Genomic DNA, 13,601 nt, shown 5'->3' with positions numbered 1-13,601 from the left:
AGTGAAGCAGAGCTCTAAGTTTATTTTCTAACCAATGGGAAGCAATGCAAAGAGTTGTGCTTTAGGAAAATCAACCTAGCTGCAGTGTGTAATTTAGTGGCAGGAAACCCAGGAAGCAAGAGCCAGTGAAGTCTGAACTAAAGGTAACAGTAAGCAGAGGGAGGAAAAGATACAAGATACTGACCACAGAGGTTAGATTCAATGGGATTTTTGTATGTAATTGGCCATGAAGGGCATGAGGAAACAAGGAGTCAAAGTTGACCTCGATGTTGAGATCAGGTGACTGGAGGATGGTGATATTATTAAGAAAGAACAAGGAAGCTAATGAGTTCAGAATAAGAAAATGCAATGCATATTAATTTCAATACATAAACAAAATAAAAAAACTAAGGCAAAATAGCATCCATAATTACAGATAATATGCAAACAATTAGTCTGGAGCTTAAGCAGTTTAAAAGAGCTCTAAAAATCCTGCTATCAGTATCTTTCTACAATACAAAAGGTTTTAAACCAAAAATTATTCAAAATTTTCGGTGGGGAAGCTACAGAGTTTAATATATAACATTGAGATTTTTCCTCAACTGTCAACTGAAAATTGGTTCAGAAACTGGGATGTGGAAGCAACCTAAGTGTCCATCGACACATAAATGGATAAAGGAGATATGGCACATATATACAATGGAATATTACTTAGCCATAAAAAGAAATGAAATTGAGTTATTTGTAGTGACGTGGATGGATCTAGAATCTGTCATACCGAGTGAAGTAAGTCAGAAAGAGAAAAACAAATACCATATGCTAACACATATATATGGAATCTAAAAAAAAAAAAAAATGGTTCTGATGAACCTAGGGGCAGGACAGGAATAAAGACACAGACATAGAGAATGGACTTGAGGACATGGGGAAGGGGAAGGGTAAGCTGGGACGAAGTGAGAGAGTGGCATGAACATATATACACTACCAAACATAAAATAGATAGCTAGTGGGAAGCAGCTGCATCGCATGGGGAGATCAGCTCAGTGCTCTGTGACCACCTAGGGGGTGGGATAGGGAGGGTGGGAGGGAGACAAAAGAGGGAGGAGATATGGGGATATATGTATACATATAGCTGATTCACTTTGTTATACAGCAGAAACTAATACAACATTGTAAAGCAACTACACTCCAATAAAGATGTTAAAAAATAAATAAAGAAAAGAAAAAGAAACTGGGATGGATGAGCAAGCATATCCTCATCCACAAAGGGGAGAAATCAATGTTTTCAATGATATTTTTACAGTTGATACTGTGAACTCGTGATATCCTGTGAACTCGTGATATCCTGTCCCCTCTATCCCAATACTGTCTACACGTTACACTCTATGATAAATTTTCATATAGCACTGAGTTGTTTTTTTTTTTTTAAAAACCACAGATCTCATCATGTTAGAACCAAAATCCTTACCATGGCCTGTGAAACACTGCCTCATATGGCCCTTGCTGACATAGCTAGCCCCACCTCATACCTCTTCCCCCTATTCACTAATCTGCAGAGACCATGGTTTAGATCCTTCAACATTCCATGCTTCTGCCTTCCACTTCAGGCTCTTCTCTCTGGCTGGGTTACTCTTCTTCACTGCCTCTCTTTGACCAAATTAACTGTATTCATCCTTCAGTTCCTCATCTTAAATGTCACCTCCTCAGAGAAAAACCTTTCTGGACTAACCCCAGTGTTTGTTCACACACCTCTCACTCCTTCAAAGCACTCACCACAATGATAATCTACAATTTAGGAAGCTATGATTAATATCTATCTCCTCTGCTAAAAAACGTTCATTCCCATAGCCTCAGGACATAGCACACAGCCTGGCAAAAGTAAATACTCCAGAAGAACTTCTTGAACAAACAAGAAGTTCACAGATATAGCAGGATAATTAGGAGCATGAACTCTGGAGCCAAACTGGGTTCAAGTCCCAGCTCTGACCCTTACAAGCTTTGCAACTAGGTAAGTTATTTTTCAGCACCTCCCTTCCTTCCTCTTTTTTTTTTTTTTTTTTAATTTATTTATTTATTTATTTGGCTGTGTTGGGTCTTCGTTTCTGCGCGAGGGCCTTCTCCAGCTGCGGCAAGCGGGGGCCACTCCTCATCGCGATGCGCAGGCCTCTCACCATCGCGGCCTCTCTCGTTGCGGAGCACAGGCTCCAGACGCGCAGGCTCAGCAGCTGCGGCTCACGGGCCCAGCCGCTCCACGGCACGTGGGATCCTCCCAGACCAGGGCTCGAACCCGTGTCCCCTGCATCGGCAGGCGGACTCTCAACCACTGCACCACCAGGGAAGCCCCCTTCCTTCCTCTTTAAAATAAGAATAATGACAAAATCCACGGCACTGAGGAGTCAAAAAGTTAATATATGGAAAATCCTTAGAACAGTATCTGGCTAAAGACAGATGTCTGTAAAGATCTTAACCATAGCCTAGAATATAGTGAACCCTCATTAAACAGGAGCTATCAGAATTAGCAAACACAGGCTCTCTCATCTATCCTGTTTCATAAACTTTGTCTCCCAGACTCACATCTCAACTTCCTTTATTAGACTTCTCCAAAGGGGCTGCAAGGCTTCTCTTTTACTAGCTGCTGCCTGCCTTCAGGAGAAAAATCTAAAGCCTTTATTTAAGTTTACGGGGAGGTCCAAAATCTGGCCCCAGGCTCTCCAAATATTTCCTTAAATTCAACCACTCCCTACCCCCAGCCGCAATAAATTACTTCTACAAAACACCAACGAAGCAAGGCCACTTCTTAGCGGTCTTCCAGCAGGCCAGCATACTAAAGTCTGCCCAGCCCTCTCTCTGCAGGGTAAGTCATCTTCTCTTTGCATCAAAAAGCCTAGGACAGGGACTTCCCTGGTGGCGCAGTGGTTAAGAATCCACCTGCCAATGCAAGGGGACACGAGTTCGAGCCCTGGTCCGGGAAGATCCCACATGCCGCGGAGCAACTAAGCCCGCGCGCCACAACTACTGAGCCTGTGCTCTAGAGCCTGCGAGCCACAACTACTGAGCCCGCGCACCTGGAGCCCGTGCTCCGCAACAAGAGAAGCCACCGCAATGAGAAGCCCGCGCACCGCAACAAAGAGTAGCCCCGCTCGCCGCGACTAGAGAAAGCCCCTGCGCAGCCAAAAATAAATAAATAAATAAAAATAAAAAAGCCTGGGACAACCCTACCCAGGCGCTTATCACGACGCATCCGAGTTCTTTACAGAGCCCTCGGCTCGCTGATGTCGGAACCCTGCCCAGAGGACATCACCGGGACCCTGCAGGCACTCAGTGAGCTTGGTCACGGGACTGAAGCGGCCCGAAGTTTTCGACAACCGTCCCACACGGTATTCGGGCCACATCTCACGCGGGAAGATCGGCCTCCTTCGCCGCTCGGCGCTCCGGGCACATTTGTCGGGTTCGCGTTCCCCGCGCTGCCCAGGGTTCTGACACACTCGGGGAGGCCTCACGAGGGCTGGGCAGCAGTGGCCGCCTTTTCGGGAAGACGCCCCTCCAGAGTCGAGTCGGGAGGGTTTGGGACCGCGGCCCGTCAGCCCCCCGCCACCCCCTGCCCGGACCAGGGCGTCGGAGTGCAAACTCACGGCGTGTCGCCCCCCCCGCGCGCCCCTGGCCGCGCTCGGCTCCACGGCCACCGCCTCCCGTGAGGCGCCGCCGAGGAAACTCGGTCTTTCGGCGCTACCGGCCCGCGAAACTTCCCGAAGTGGCGGGAGCGGCTGAGGGTCCACCGGCCGCCCGCGCCTCTATCGCTCCCTCTCGGCCGCTAGCCCCGCTGCTCCGGCCGCTCGGCGCTAGGCGGCGCCCCGCGCGGTCCCGGGCTCGCTCGTGTCGGGGCCGCGGCTGAGCCCGGCCAGCGCCCCCCGCCGCCCCTCACAAACGAGCCCCCGCCCCCACCCCCACCCCCACCCCCGGGCTCAATGGAGGCGCCGGGCGGAGACGCCACTAGCCTCACAGAGCCTGCCGAGTAGCTGGCGCACCCCGCGGCCGACACCTACTCGCCACTCAACTCGCCGGCTCTCGATACAGGCTCGGCGGCTTCTGTCGCCGCAGCTTCTAGTCAGCAGGAGCGACCGCGACAGCTTCGTGGCCGCAGCCGAGGCTGCCGCTGCGCTCCTTCCGGCCCTTCCGCGGCGTCACCTCGCGCCTGCGCACAGCGCCCCCTCCCGACTAATGACAGGAAGAACCATAGAGGCACGCCGGGTGATAGGGAGGAGGGGTCTGGGGAGTAACACCATAGAGAGGGACGCCTGTCCGCTCCTCCATCCCGCCTCACGGCCCGCTGAGTCTTGACTCCCCCACTAGGCGGGAGGACGAAAGGAACTGAGAGCCCCTCAACCCCGTGAGGAGGTGTCGCTGTCTCCCTGGAGTTTTCAACTCCAGGGCGTGAAGCGTGAAGCGGGCAGCCGTGGAAATCTCCTGGATATGCATTTATTTGCATCCGTTGCCTTTGGCAAGTCATTCATGCAACACATTTTCGGAGGGCTTCCTGTATGCTAGGCACTGTTCTAGGAATTGGAGCCAAAACGGTATAGACTGTCCCTGTTCTCATGAAGCTTATGTTTTATTGGGAAGTCAGTAACTGGTGAACTAATTAACTAACCAACTAAAATACTGGCCTAGACAGGAAGTGTTCTGCAAACACACACACACACACACACACAGATGAAAAATAAAACAGAGAAAGGGATAGAGTGATGGGGATAATAGTGTGGTCTAAATGAAGTGAGGGAGTGAGCCGTGGTTACCACCCGGAGGAAGAGCACTTCAAGCAGACGGTATAGAAAGGCCAAAAGCCCTGAGATGGGAATACGCCTGGCGTGTTAGAAAAACAGCGTTATGCTGTGTGGCTGCATGGCAGTGCGGTGAGTGAGACGGAGAGTGGTAGGGAATGGGCTTGGCAAGCTGGTTGGGAGCCAAATCGTAGGTCTTAAATTGAATTTGGATTTTATTCTAAGTGTGATGGGAAGCTACTGGAGAACTGGGAACAGGGACGTGAGTTGATTTGCTTGTGTTTTCCGAGACCAGAATCAGGAAAGTCAGTTTGGAAGTTATTGCAGGATTCTAAATGATAAGAGATCGTGGCTTGGACCAGTACAGTCAGGGAGGAGGTGATGAGAAATGGTCGGAGTAGGGATTTTTTTTAAAGGTAAAACGGAGAGATTTGCAGATGGATTGGATGTGGGGTGAGAGAGAATGAAAGGAGTTGAGGATAACTAACTACAAGATTTTTGGCTTGTGCAGCTGGGTGAATGGTGGTGCCATTCACAAATATGGATAAAATCAGGAGGAATAGATTTTGGTTGGAGTGAGGAGAAGTGAACATGTTTTGCACATGTTACATTGCGAACTAGACCTTCAAGTAGACATATCAATATGCAGTTAGATCCTTTGTTTCTCGATGACTGAGAAACAAAGGATTCTTGGTTAATCTGAAGACTTCATTTGGGAACCAAAAATCTTTTAACAAATAATCTCTCGGACCTTGAGCCACACATTTCCCCGAAAAGTATGCATTTTTCCCAGCGTAATTTTGTTGGGAGTTATGTTATTGAGGAATGAACTAAGATGAATATGTGGAACTGTAATTTAATGGCATAGATATCTGAAGACCTGCAGGAGATTTAAAAATTCCAACCCTTGTTATAACTTTTTAAAAGACTATGAAATTATCAAAACACACGAATCAAGTTTTTTTTTCATTAATTAATTAATTTGGCTGCGCTGGGTCTTAGTTGTGACATGCAAACTCTCACTTGCTGCATGCATGTGGGATCTAGTTCCCTGACCAGGGAATGAATCCAGGCCCCCTGCACTGGGAGCACTCAACCACCGCACCACCAGGTAAGTCTCTGAATCAAGTTTTAATATGCTATATGATAGGTGGATGAGGCTATTTTTTTTTTTGGAAACTTAAAAATATTTATTAATTCATTTATAATAACAATAATCAACCTATCACATGTCAGCATAAATCATGTTTTTAACAGAAAATATCTATATTTTCCAAAACAAGAGAAAATATGTGAGAAGAGTGACATTGTTTTACATTAAGTTCTTTTTACATAAATTTACATCACAGTTTTTTTTTAATTCAAACAGAAAGTCACAAAAATTATAATCATCCTCATCAGTTCACTCAGTCCCATGTAATTAATTTTTTTTCATCTTGATCTTTTGTTAGCACTTTTGTGAATTCATCAGTTTTCCATTAGAGTTCTGAAAATGCTTATTCATTCAGCTCAGCAGTATAGTCAGTTACCAGAAACCTGTACTTGTCAGAGTCTTTTCCATGAATTCCTTGAAGATGAAACCCTTTTATAGGAACATTTTTGCAAAAGCATCAGAGTACACCCAGAACTGTCTGTAAATGACAAAAGACTTAAAAATGACCACGGTTAAAGATTTGATGAAAGTTCATAATAATGCAATTGACAAGGAAATTTAGTTATTTCTGAGATATACATTTTAAAGTAATAACTAGAATTATGACTTATAACATTATACCAGAATATTTTAAGATTTTTAAGAATTTCATGTAATGTCTGAAACATTTATATTAACATATTTCCATACAAATAATCCAAAGAAAGTTTAGTATTAGTTTTTCTTTTTTTTTTTTTTGAATTTTATTTTATTTATTTTTTTATACAGCAGGTTCTAATTAGTCATCAATTTTATACACATCAGTGTATACATGTCAATCTCAATCGCCCAATTCAGCACACCATCATCCCCACCCCCCCGCAGCTTTTCCCCCTTGGTGTCCATACGTTTGTTCTCTACATCTGTGTCTCAACTTCTGCCCTGCAAACCGGTTCATCTGCACCATTTTTCTAGGTTCCACATACATGTGTTAATATACGATATTTGTTTTTCTCTTTCTGACTTACTTCACTCTGTATGACAGTCTCTAGATCCATCCACGTCTCAACAAATGACTCAATTTCGTTCCTTTTTATGGCTGAGTAATATTCCATTGTATATATGTACCACCTCTTCTTTATCCATTCGTCTGTCGGTCGGCATTTACGTTGCTTCCATGACCTGGCTATTGTAAATAGTGCTGCAATGAACACTGGGGTGCATGTGTCTTTTTGAATTATGGATTTCTCTGGGTATATGCCCAGTGGTGGGATTGCTGGATCATATGGTAATTCTATTTTTAGTTTTTTAAGGAACCTCCATACTGTTCTCCATAGTGGCTGTATCAATTTACATTCCCACCAACAGTGCAGGAAGGTTCCCTTTTCTCCACACCCTCTCCAGCATTTGTTGTTTGTAGATTTTCTGATGATGCCCATTCTAACTGGTGTGAGGTGATACCTCATGGTAGTTTTGATTTGCATTTCTCTAATAATTAGTGATGTTGAGCAGCTTTTCATGTGCTTCTTGGCCATCTGTATGTCTTCTTTGGAGAAATGTCTATTTAGGTCTTCTGCCCATTTTTGGATTGGGTTGTTTGTTTCTTTAACATTGAGCTGCATGAGCTGTTTATATATTTTGGAGATTAATCCTTTGTCCGTTGATTTGTTTGCAAATATTTTCTCCCATTCTGAGGGTTGTCTTTTCATCTTGTTTATGGTTTCCTTTGCTGTGCAAAAGCTTTTAAGTTTCATTAGGTCCCATTTGTTTATTTTTGTTTTTATTTTCATTACTCTAGGAGGTGGGTCAAAAAAGATCTTGCTGTGGTTTATGTCAAAGAGTGTTCTTCCTATGTTTTCCTCTAAGAGTTTTATAGTGTCCAGTCTTACATTTAGGTCTCGAATCCATTTTGAGTTTATTTTTGTGTATGGTGTTAGGGAGTGTTCTAATTTCATTCTTTTACATGTAGCTGTCCAGTTTTCCCAGCACCACTTATTGAAGAGACTGTCTTTTCTCCTTTGTATATCCTTCCCTCCTTTGTCATAGATTAGTTGACCATAGGTGTGTGGGTTTATCTCTGGGCTTTCTATCTTGTTCCATTGATCTATGTTTCTGTTTTTGTGCCAGTACCATATTGTCTGGATTACTGTAGCTTTGTAGTATAGTCTGAAGTCAGAGAGTCTGATTCCTCCTGCTCCATTTTTTTCTCTCAAGACTGCTTTGGCTATTCGGGGTCTTTTGTGTCTCCATACAAATTTTAAGATTTTTCATTCTAGTTCCGTAAAAAATGCCATTGGTAATTTGATAGGGATTGCATTGAACCTGTAGATTGCTTTCGGTAGTATAGTCATTTTCACAACATTGATTCTTCCAATCCAAGAACATGGTATATCCCTCCATCTGTTGGTATCATCTTTAATTTCTTTCATCAGTGTCTTATAGTTTTCTGCATACAGGTCTTTTGTCTGCCTAGGTAGGTTTATTACTAGGTATTTTATCCTTTTTCTTGCAATGGTAAATGGGAGTGTTTCCTTAATTTCTCTTTCAGATTTTTCATCATTAGCATATAGGAATGCAAGAGATTTCTGTGCATTAATTTTGTATCCTGCAACTTTACCAAATTCATTGATTAGCTCTAGTAGTTTTCTGGTGGCATTTTCAGGATTCTCTATGTATAGTATCATGTCACCTGCAAACAGTGACAGTTTTACTTATTTTCCAGTTTGTATTCCTTTAATTTCTTTTTCTTCTCTGATTGCCATGGCTAGGACTTCCAAAACTATGTTGAATAATAGTGGTGAGAGTGAACATCCTTGTCTTGTTCCTGATCTTAGAGGAAATGCTTTCAGTTTTTCACCATTGAGAATGATGTTTGCTGTGGGTTTGTCATATATGGCCTTTATTATGTTGAGGTAGGTTCCCTCTGTGCCCACTTTCTGGAGAGTTTTTATCATAAATGGGTGTTGAATTTTGTCAAAAGCTTTTTCTGCATCTATTGAGATGATCATATGGTTTTTATTCTTCAGTTTGTTAATGTGGTGTATCACATTGATTGATATTGCGTATATTGAAGAATCCTTGCATCCCTGGGATAAATCCCACTTGATCATGGTGCATGATCCTTTTAATGTGTTGTTGGATTCTGTTTGCTAGTATTTTGTTGAGGATTTTTGCATCTATATTCATCAGTGATATTGGTCTGTAATTTTCTTTTTTTGTAGTATCTTTGTCTGGTTTTGGTATCAGGGTGATGGTGGCCTCATAGAATGAGTTTGGGAGTGTTCCTTCCTCTGCAATTTTTTGGAAGAGTTTGAGAAGGATGGGTATTAGCTCTTCTCTAAATGTTTGATAGAATTCACCTGTGAAGCCATCTGGTCCTGGACTTTTGTTTGTTGGAAGATTTTTAATCACAGTTTCAATTTCATTACTTGTGATTGGTCTGTTCATATTTTCTATTTCTTCCTGGTTCAGTCTTGGAAGATTATACCTTTCTAAGAAGTTGTCCATTTCTTCCAGGTTGTCCATTTTGTTGGCATAGAGTTGCTTGTAGCAGTCTCTTAGGGTGCTTTGTATTTCTGCGGTGTCTGTTGTAACTTCTCCTTTTTCATTTTTAATTTTATTGATTGGAGTCCTCTCCCTCTTTTTCTTGATGAGTCTGGCTAATGGTGTATCAATTTTGTTTATCTTCTCAAAGAACCAGCTTTTAGTTTTATTGATCTTTGCTATTGTTTTCTTTGTTTCTATTTCATTTATTTCTGCTCTGATCTTTATGATTTCTTTCCTTCTGCTAACTTTCGGTTTTGTTTTTTCTTCTTTCTCTAGTTCCTTTAGGTGTAAGGTTAGATTTTTTATTTGAGATTTTTCTTGTTTCTTGAGGTAGGCTTGTATAGCTATAAACTTCCCTCTTAGAACTGCTTTTGCTGCATCCCATAGGTTTTGGATTGTCGTGTTTTCATTCTCATTTGTCTCTAGGTATTTTTTGATTTCCTCTTTGATTTCTTCAGTGAACTCTTGGTTATTTAGTAACGTATTGTTTAGCCTCCATGTGTTTGTGTTTTTTACGTTTTTTTCCCTGTAATTCATTTCTAATCTCATAGCATTGTGGTCAGAAAAGATACTTGATATGATTTCAATTTTCTTAAATTTACTAAGGCTTGATTTGTGACCCAAGATGTGATCTATCCTGGAGAATGTTCCATGTGCACTTGAGAAGAAAGTGTAATCTGCTGTTTTTGGATGGAATGTCCTATAAATATCAATTAAATCTATCTGGTCTATTGTGTCATTTAAAGCTTCTGTTTCCTTATTTATTTTCATTTTGGATGATCTGTCCATTGGTGTAAGTGAGGTGTTAAAGTCCCCCACTATTATTGTGTTACTGTCGATTTCCTCTTTTATAGCTGTTAGCAGTTGCCTTATGTATTGAGGTGCTCCTATGTTGGGTACATATATATTTATAATTGCTATATCTTCTTCTTGGATTGATCCCTTCATCATTATGTAGCGTCCTTCCTTGTCTCTTGTAACATTCTTTATTTTAAAGTCTATTTTATCTGATATGAGTCTTGCTACTCCAGCTTACTTTTGATTTCCATTTGCATGGAATATCTTTTTCCATCCCCTCACTTTCGGCCTGTATGTGTCCCTAGGTCTGAAGTGGGTCTCTTGTAGACAGCATATATATGGGTCTTGTTTTTGTATCCATTCAGCAAGGCTGTGTCTTTTGGTTGGAGCATTTAATCCATTCACGTTTAAGGTAATTATCAATATGTATGTTCCTATGACCATTTTCTTAATTGTTTTGGGTTTGTTTTTGTAAGTCCTTTTCTTCTCTTGTGCTTCCCGCTTAGAGAAGTTCCTTTAGCATTTGTTGTAGAGCTGGTTTGGTGGTGCTGAATTCTCTTAGCTTTTGCTTGTCTGTAAAGCTTTTGATTTCTCCATCGAATCTGAATGAGATCCTTGCTGGGTAGAGTAATCTTGGTTGTAGGTTCTTCCCTTTCATCAGAGTTTCTGCTGAGAAATCAGCTGTTAACCTTATGGGAGTTCCCTTGTATGTTATTTGTCGTTTTTCCCTTGCTGCTTTCAATAATTTTTCTTTGTCTTTAATTTTTGCCAATTTGATGACTATGTGTCTCGGCGTGTTTCTCCTTAGGTTTATCCTGTGTGGGACTCGCTGTGCTTCCTGGACTTGGGTGGCTATTTCCTTTCCCATGTTAGGGAAGTTTTCGACTATAATCTCTTCAAATATTTTCTCTGGTCCTTTCTCTCTCTCTTCTCCTTCTGGGACCCCTATAATGCGAATGTTGTTGTGTTTAATGTTGTCCCAGAGGTCTCTTAGGCTGTCTTCATTTCTTTTCATTCTTTTTTCTTTATTCTATTCCGCAGCAGTGAATTCCACCATTCTGCCTTCCAGGTCACTTATCCGTTCTTCTGCCTCAGTTATTCTGCTATTGTTTCCTTCTAGTGTAGTTTTCATTTCAGTTTTTGTATTGTTCATCTCTGTTTGTTTGTTCTTTAATTCTTCTAAGTCTTTGTTAAACATTTCTTGCATCTTCTCGATCTTTGCCTCCATTCTTTTTCCAAGGTCCTGGATCACCTTCACTATGATTATTCTGAATTCTTTTTCTGGAAGGTTGCCTATCTCCACTTCATTTAGTTGTTTTTCTGGGGCTTTATCTTGTTCCTTCATCTGGTACATAGCCCTCTGCCTTTTCATCTTGTCTATCTTTCTGTGAATGTGGTTTTTGTTCCACAGGCTGCAGGATTGTAGTCGAGGCTGTCTGTTGTACCATTTCATTTTTTGAATTCTCAGGCATGGTTTGGCAGTACAAAAACTGTGTAACATTAACAAATTCAATAAAAATTAATATATGGAAAAAATAGGCAATTTGGATTTGTGAGTGTAGCTTCAGAAAGACAGAACTCAGAGGCTGGGGATTTTTTTTTATAATAAATTTATTTATTTATTTATTTTTGGCTCTGTTGGGTCTTTGTTGCTGCACGCGGGCCTTCTCTAGTTGCAGCGAGTGGGGGCTACTCTTTGTTGTAGTGCACGGGCTTCTCATTGGGGTGGCTTCTCTTATTGTGGAGCATGGGCTCTAGGCATGCGGACTTCAGTAGATGCAGCATGCAAGCTCAGTAGTTGTGGCTCACAGGCTCTAGAGCGCAGGCTCAGTAGTTGTGGCACACGGGCTTAGATGCTCTGTGGCATGTGGGATCTTCCCGGACCAGGGCTCGAACCCGTGTCCCCTGCATTGGCAGGTGGATTCTTAACCCTGGGCCACCAGAGAAGTCCTGAGCCTGGGGATTTAAACTGGGATTCACTAAGACATATATAATATATAAAGCCTCAGGACTGGCTATACTTATACCTAGGGAATGATTGTAGATAGAGAAGAGAGGACAGCTGAAGGAGGCCAGGGTCACTTGAACATTGAGGATCTAGAGGAGGATGCTAAGAAGGAAAGGGCAGTGAAGGAGGAGGAAACCCAGAAGAGTGTGGTATCCCAAGGTCAAGGAAATAAAATGTCCTGAGGAGAAGGGAGTTATCGGTAGTGCCAAATGCTGCTCAGAGACTCAATACAATGGAACTCAGTCTCAATGAAATCAGAAGGAAGACCGTTAGCTGAGAGTGAGGTCAGGGAGAGGATCTTGGAAGTTTGTGAAGGAAAAAGAGTGGAGGGTGAAATGACGAGCAGAATGCAGAGGCTTGCTGGTCTGGAGTTCTGGGATCATAAATTTGAAATGAGGCCATGTAGGGCTTCCCTGGTGGTGCAGTGGTTAAGAATCCACTTGCCAATGCAGGGGACACAGGTTCGAGCCCTGGTCCGGGAAGATCCCACATGCCTCGGAGCAACTAAGCCTGTGCACCACAACTACTGAGCCTGCGCTCTAGAGCCCGCACGCCACAACTACTGAGCCTGAGTGCCACAAATACTGAAGCCCGTGCACCTAGAGCCCATGCTCCGCAACAGGAGAAGCCACCCAGTGAGAAGCCCGCGCACCGCAGCGAAGAGTAGCCCCCGCTCACTGCAACTAGAGAAAAGCCCACGTGCAGCAACAAAGACCCAACGCAGCCAAAAATAAAAATAAATAAATAAATTTATTTTTTTAAAATAAAGAATAAACAAAATTCATTTAAAAAAAAATGAGGCCATGTAGCAAGGATGTGGGTCTTTCTCCAGCCACTTGCTTAGATGCAGGGGAAAGAAAGAAGCTAGAGACATAGGAGGGTATCGAAGAGAGGGATGCTTGAAGGTGAGGTCTTGGAAATGGTGCAGTTGTTGGTAATGATGAAGCCTAGGGTGTGACTATGAGAGTGGGTGAGGGGAAGAATCAGGAATCTAAGAGGCCTGCGTGTGGATAGATTGTTTAAAAGGATGTCAGAAATAGCAGGGGAAGAGCATAGAATAAGACAGGTCCTAAAATCGTCACGGAATAAGCCAGGTCCTAAAATCGTCAATGAATAAGAAGGTATGACCAGCTGGCCAGCAGATAGCAGGAAAGAGAGTGGTATCATTTGATGGCACATGCTTCCAAAGATTCAGTTAATTGTCATTGTTGTTATTTTTTATTTAATGATGCTGCTTCATCTTATTGAGATGCCACAGATGAGCCCATACCAGCCCTCTAATTGAACCACAAAGCAGCAGAGCTGAAAAGAGAACAGCCTTTCCCAAATCTCAGACATCTGAGCAGTACTACCACAATAT

At 42.7% G+C, this 13,601-nt stretch overlaps 1 protein-coding gene across 5 annotated transcripts in view; it reads right to left on the bottom strand.

Moving 5' to 3' along the window:
- RNF216 (ring finger protein 216) overlaps positions 1–4,147 on the bottom strand; it is a 169,325-nt gene extending 165,178 nt beyond the window's left edge. For all 5 annotated transcript variants that reach the window (XM_061208521.1, XM_061208522.1, XM_061208523.1 and 2 more), the window contains exon 1: positions 4,023–4,147. The gene's annotated coding sequence lies outside the window, so the exon portion shown is untranslated. The remainder of the gene's footprint in view (positions 1–4,022) is intronic.
- Positions 4,148–13,601: the final 9,454 nt, after the last annotated feature.

The sequence above is a fragment of the Eubalaena glacialis genome, chromosome 13 (assembly GCF_028564815.1).
Source record: "Eubalaena glacialis isolate mEubGla1 chromosome 13, mEubGla1.1.hap2.+ XY, whole genome shotgun sequence".
Classification (NCBI taxonomy): Eukaryota; Metazoa; Chordata; class Mammalia; order Artiodactyla; family Balaenidae; genus Eubalaena; species Eubalaena glacialis.
The sequence above is the reverse complement of the archived record's forward strand: the minus strand, read 5'-3'. Positions and strand labels throughout refer to the sequence as shown.